The 6599-nt window shown below is 40.6% G+C and overlaps 1 long non-coding RNA gene across 5 annotated transcripts in view; it reads left to right on the top strand.

Annotated features, from left to right (window-relative positions):
- Nucleotides 1–1846: 1846 nt before the first annotated feature.
- Nucleotides 1847–6599, top strand: part of LOC134160780 (uncharacterized) — a 28165-nt gene continuing 23412 nt past the window's right edge. For 2 of the 5 annotated variants that reach the window (XR_009963678.1, XR_009963679.1), the window contains exons 1-2: nucleotides 1847–3219; nucleotides 4500–4633. This is a non-coding gene — a long non-coding RNA (uncharacterized LOC134160780). Of the gene's footprint in view, nucleotides 3220–4499; nucleotides 4634–5017; nucleotides 5163–5195; nucleotides 5360–6599 lie in introns of those variants that run through there. The other 3 variants (XR_009963680.1, XR_009963676.1, XR_009963677.1) reach the window with 3 other exon arrangements.

Here is a 6599-nt window from a genome sequence, read left to right as displayed (position 1 = left end):
GTCTGTCGCAGAGCCCGGATCAGCCGGTGAAGCGCCGGGGACGCCCGACCCGCCCCGGAGTGAGGGGACGGTGGGCGGGGCTTCGTGGGTGAGGGGCCACCGCCCCTTAGGGCGGGGCGTCCGCTTTCGCGTTAGGCGGGCGCTGCCGTTGTCGGCGCGGTGCTGGGCCCGCGAACCGCCCGCCGGCCGAGGGGGAAGAGGGACGAGGGACTAGGCACTTCGTGGAGCAGGCCGCGGCCTTTACCGTACAGATCGGCTAGAAGGGCCGGCGGAAAAGGCAGAATCCCTTTATGCGGTTGGTGGTGCCCGCCGCGGCTGGAATCGTCTGACAAGTGTCCTCTGAGGGTACGAGGTCCAGCCTCCCGCCCTCGGCCCCCATTTCTTGAGTCCAGTTTTGTAAGTCAACCCTTGTCTTCATGAAGAACAGTGTTCACGGGTGAAAATGTCAGCTGGGGAAGAGTTGTTAAGTTCAGGAAAAAGGTGTTTATTAAAAGAGCTTGTTTCGATAAATGTGAGTTGAGACGCAGCTGTGATAGAGCACCAAAGCATCACAAAGGGAGTATCTGAAAATACGTTGAGTTTAGGAACTTAATACCAGCAAACGACCAGATTAGAAGAACAAAATAGTCCCTAATATTAATAATTTCCATTATTTTAACGTCTCTCATGATAATTTGCAAATGCCCAAGAAGAAAAGAATGGACCTACCTGGAGAAGAGAAGCTGCATGGAGACCTGAGAGCAACTTCCAGTGTCTGAAGGGGGCTACAAGGATGCTGGGGAGGGCCTCTTCATCACAGACTGTAGCGATAGCACAAGGGGTGACGGGTTCAAACTGAAACAGGGAAAGTGCAGGTTAGATTTAAGGCAGAAGTTCTTCCCTGTAAGGGTGCTGGGCACTGGAATGGGTTGCCCAAGAAAGCTGTGAATGCTCCATCCCTGGCAGGGTTCAAGGCCAGGCCAAGTCTTGGGTGACTTGGTTTAGTGCAAGGTGTCCCTGCCCATGGCAGGGGGTTGGAACTGGATAATCTTAAGGTCCTTTCCAACCGAAACCATTCTATGAATCTACGATTCTATGACCTTTCACCTGGCCTAGCAATTAGAGACCACATTTATAATGTGGCGTCATTGGCAACAAACTAATATATTCCCACTTTGAAAATGATCCTGGTTGTTTACCTCATAATCCAAATAATAAGTACTGTTTGGCTAAATTTGATAAAGTCAGAGGAAATCCTAGAGCATTATGACAAGAAGGGAATTCCAGTAAAAGGAAGTAACTGTAACAATCAAAGCAATATTGCTTATATGCTGGTTAGATTCCAGGAATTAAAACCAACACAAAACCAGACTCTGTAAAGTTCCCATTGTACCCTTAGTACTGATAAGGAGAGGGCCTGAAAGCTATTGTGTATACGTGTTTGCTTTGCTCAAATATGTTTCACCTTTTTTAGGTTTTATTGTCTCACTTATGTGTGGATGTAAGTGCTTATATATGAAAACTATATAGCAAGTTTCCATTGCTTAAAATGAGTTTTACTGGTATATAAAAATCTTACAAGTCCCTCTTGTAATGCTCGGTGCTATATGGTCTATAAAAGCTGATTATGATTTCTTCTGATATCAGTGTAGGACATGTGAAGAGACAGCAACATCGAAGATTTTAAATGTGGACACACAGATGCAATTAGATCACTTCATAGCTTTCATTGGTGCTAAGCATCAGCAGTTCCCATTGATGGAGTTCCAAAAAAGAGATGCCAAACAGCTGAGGCCAGCAGTACCTGACCATGAGGTAGAAGCACCGCTTCAGGTTAAGATCTGTACCCCAATAATGTCTTGGGAGAGGGGTATCATAAGAGTGGAATTGACAGCAACCAACACGGTCTAGCTCTTCCCAAGACAAAATACTGGTGGTTCTTCCCTGAAGAGCCCTGTTGCTGCCCATGACATGTGAGCCTCACCTGCAAGAGAGGGATGTGTTGCTTTCTATGTTTATATTGACTGACAGCCTTGACACTCCACTTTTTACTTCAGCAAATGGCTCGATACCTCTCCTTTCTAGCATAACCTGGATGGAAGAGGAAGAAGACTCCCATCGTTTAAGCTCCCATGGGTTAGAATATTCTTGTAGGATTTGGAATATCTACTTTTAATTGCTGCTTTCCTAAGGAGCCCTAAACAAAACAGTACTATTTCTTAGGAAAATGCCTGAAGTAGATGGTACTTCTGCCTTTAGCAGATGGGCTGTTTGGCATAAGTGGGGCATCAGATGTGTTTTTTCAGTTCCCACTTTTAACATCCTTCCTGTTTTAATGAAAGTTTAAGCAGTCAGAATGTGAGTGAGAGGGAGAAAACAACTCTTCAGGCTAATAGTTGCTACACTTATCTAAGAGGAAGATGTGTTTTAATGTATGTTTATGAATTTCATCTAAAAACCCAGTTTGGAACGTTTTTCCCTATTTAATCCTATAACATAAAAATAAATCCTGTTGTTGGATCACAACCTTCAACTACATGCTTGGGTCCCACAGTATTCCACTGCTCTTAAAACACTTCCAAGTTACTCCCTTTCTTGAAATTCTCTTTGTCCACATCCTGTAGGCCTATAACATAGTGTTCAGGGGAAACTAGATTTTGTTATTGTTGTTATTTTTGCATCCTAGAAGGAACATACATTCAGGTGTTAAGAGCTGAACCTTGAAGATTCTTGCGGTCATTTGAAGAGATTACCACATGCAGGCTCTCTGCCCTGTCTTTAGTGGAAGCTTCAATACCTGGTTCTAGCAGGAAATGACGGTTCCTTTCTACAGCTGCTGTTCAGAGCTAGAAGCATTGTCAGGGTTTTGAGTTCAGGATAAACTGATACACTTGGTTCAGGTAAAGAGAGATGTACCTAGCATGTGGGCTTAGTTACAAGCTAGATACTGACCTAGAGAGCTCTGCAGGTATATTCAAAGATCCCGTAGCTCTTTCTGATAAAATCAGCTGCAAACAGCCGAGGAGTCAGCATGTTTACTACTGCTACCTGTGCTGGAGGAGCAGTAGCTTCCTTCAGAAGTGTAGGGTAAACAGCAGGGCTGGTCATATGTAAAAGTGCTGAAGTATAAGCCATGTGAGAATCTGCAGAATTGTCTCAGGCTGAAAAAGAAATTGAAGCATGCCATGTCCTCTCATCTCTGATGATTATGAAAAAAGTTGGTGACCAGTGCACCAGCAGGTATGATGAACACCATACTTTGCCTACTGCCTGATCTGCAGCCTTGCTTATAACATGTCCAAATAGAAGAAATAACCTTTTACAGCATGATACTGTTGGATATAAACAGACCCTGGAACATCCCTGTAGAATTTACGTAAAAAGCTTCAACACTGTTACTTGGTAATTATTTGAGTGAGGGCTTTGAGGATTTCTGATTACAATTTCTTGAAGTGGGAGACAAATAAGACCAGTGGTTAGAATCACTGTAGTTTTAGCCTTTTATATCTCTCTAGATCATCATATTTGTCTACCTAAGTCTTGGTCATGTAGCTGTAAAGCTTTGCAGCGAAGTATTACATTGGAATACACTGTAAAATAGGGTAGGAAGCTTGAGATCTGTAGGTTGAACGACTAGATGCTGCAGCACAGTTGCTGTTATTAAATCTGCTAACTTTGCTTCTGTGTCAGACTTATCAGTAAAGAAATGCATCTTAAGGTTTTATTTCTTGTCATTAGACTTTTCTTGAGAAGCTTTATGATAATCAAGAGTATTGAACATATGTGGAATCTTGAGCATTTTTTAAGGTCAATTTCCAGAAACATTGTAAGCCTGGCACAATTTAGTATGGTTCAGGATGGCTTGATAGAGAGCATCCATATTTGTTGACCTTGAAATTAAAGCGCGCTTTAATTTTAAGGAATGTATGATTGCTTTAAATTATTTGAATTTTAAAACAATCCTTTGACTACCACATGCCAATATGTAGTGTATCTACTGGGAGGGCTTCCAGTATTCTTTCCTTGATGCTAACCAGTGTTGGACCACATCCTTAAAGACTTATGCTTACAAAAAAAGCTAAACAAAATTATATAAATATAAAGCTTTATAGTTTAATGAATAAAATACTTTTATAGAGAGAATAATAGCTTGTAACTTAAATGCTTCCAAGCTGACTCCCAGAACTGCTTTCTGACTGTATGAGAAAGTAGCGTTTAAACCAAAGGCTTCGGAGTAAAAGATTTAATGAAGACAAAAACAACCCCCAAAATGTCTCCATAAGTCAGTTTATATCATTGTGAAAACACATTAAAATTAGTAAACACATTTCTGTAGCATGTATAATCCCAATAATGTAGTATCTATGTTAGAATTCATATATATTTAGTTCTATAATACATTGAGTTGTATGGGTCCCATCTTGTGTCACTGTATGTCTACACTATTCCCCATTCATTATTATCTAACTGCAGCATATATTGGCATAATTTTTATGTATTTATGTAGTCTTTTAATGCAGATAAGCAGCAGAAATTGAAGACTTCTGGCAGTTTATTACCAGTCACAGCTCTTCAGAACTCCAACTAATACTTTGAAGAATAACAGCAATTCTGGAACCAGAGTTTCAAAATAAATGTGCATGAAAATCTGAAGGTAAGTTTGATTTAACCTTTATTCATGTAGTGAAAAGACATATAAAAATAAAATGAGAAGAATGTGTCACTTAAAATGAACATTATTAAATTATAACTCTATTTAATAGTCAAAGCTTGTTCTATTGAAATAGGTAAATGCGTTTGTTTGTGTGTCAGTGTATAACTTCTGTGCCAACATTAACAACTGTGAGCTTAGCTTGATAATAACCAGGCAAAGATTATAAAATCAGTAGTGCCAGCTGCCTGGCCTGTGTACAATCAGGCTTTCATGAAAAATCTGGGGCCTGGATTTGACAGAACCAGAAAACAGCTGTTCTCAAAAGCAGCTTCCGCTCAAAAACTACAGCTATCCCAGTGAGAATTAATGCTCCTTTTCACTTAGTGCACTCTTCTACTGGTCCTTACGGCAGCTGTTGCTGTGCTTCCCCTAAACACTTCAACAAGGGTTGTACTACAACTGCAGGCAGCAACTGGCAAAAGAGTCAGTTGGCAAAAGTCATGACATTTCAGGGAACTGGACTAGGTAAATCATGTTCTTTTCGTGGTCTTTGTCCTTTTAGTGTCATACTTCCTGGAGCCACAGCAGGTTAGTTTGATACCCAGGCAGGATCATAATTTGGTCCCACACCACAGCTGTCTATCTTAGAAGAAGCTGTTTATCTTCCACTTGGAAGAAGATTCTATGGAAAATTCTATAGGCTATAACTTCCCCTAGGGAAATACAAATTGAAGTTTTGGGATAAACTGCAATAACAGTTTAGTGGCTGGACGTGTATTTGCAGCTCTTCACTTCCCTGCTGATGACTGCAATAAAGTCACTTTATCACATGGTACTACATTCTCTTTACAAGTGGCATAGGAATAATCAAACTTATCTTCTCAATGGAACACCATGAGGTCTGCATAGGAGGCTGGAGGCTTAGGTTATTTTAAGAGCATTAGGAAGAACATATTGAGGAACAAAGCTTATACAGTTTTGACTTTAACTATCACATCTTTTCAGGCCAGTCTGAACTGGCATGTGGCAGTTGTGTCAGTGATTGGGACCCCAGCCCACATAGCTTTTCAGCATACATACTGTTGGTGTAAACATAATCATTGAAGTCAGTCACTCTTACCCTGTCATTTTGCTTGCCATGAAAGAGCAAATTGTGTTTTCCCCACTTTGGGGAAGTGCAGAATCCTGTGTTACTTGAACAGAGTCCTTCAGTTTTTACCATAGCACAGGCACTGTAAACTGAAGTTCCTAATTAAAATAAATCTTCATGCTCTTATAGTAAGAACTAGCCATAAGTGCTAAATTCAACCTTCAACTATTCCTATTTGATTGTACTTTTAAATATACATTTATATGAAAGTCAGAACATCCCGGACAGCAATGACTTGATCTAAACTGTTCTTTAGAGCGTTTGGGAAAACTGTAAGTTTTGTTGGAGCCCACTAGGTGTCATTGCCTACATACTATAGACTACTGCAGTCCTGCCCGCTAGGCAAGGTAGGACCGGGGGTCTTCAGAGTAATGGATGAATAATGGATGGAGATAGGCTATAGCCTATCTGTCATACTTTTAAGTGACCCTAGAAAATAGTTCCAGGAACAATGCTGCAACCCATTTATTCTGATTCTATGTATGATGTAGTTTCTACCAATTCATACACAGCAGAAATACTTTAGGGAATAAGAAGTTGCATCAGGAGCAAATGAAAGGAAATATTTCTGAATAAATGGACATTTGGTGACCTAAAATCTGTTAGAGGGAACCTATATCAGCAAATAATGCTTTGATTTCTGACTCTTCTCCAAAGGCGTCTCTCTCCTCTAAAATGCGACAGCTATTCTGGCCTTGATAGGAACTAAAATTACAATGTTGTTATTGTTTGGGGAAATGGAATTTTAGATCTGAAAAGGTATCCAGTAGTAAAGTTCATTAAGAGATGAACATAGGAACATTTTCCATGTGCTCA

This window comes from Pezoporus occidentalis, unplaced genomic scaffold (genome assembly GCF_034315485.1).
Source record: "Pezoporus occidentalis ecotype Australia unplaced genomic scaffold, CSIRO_AGI_Poc_V1 ctg164, whole genome shotgun sequence".
Classification (NCBI taxonomy): domain Eukaryota; kingdom Metazoa; phylum Chordata; class Aves; order Psittaciformes; family Psittacidae; genus Pezoporus; species Pezoporus occidentalis.
Note: the sequence above shows the minus strand (reverse complement) of the source record. Positions and strands in the feature narration are given on the sequence as shown.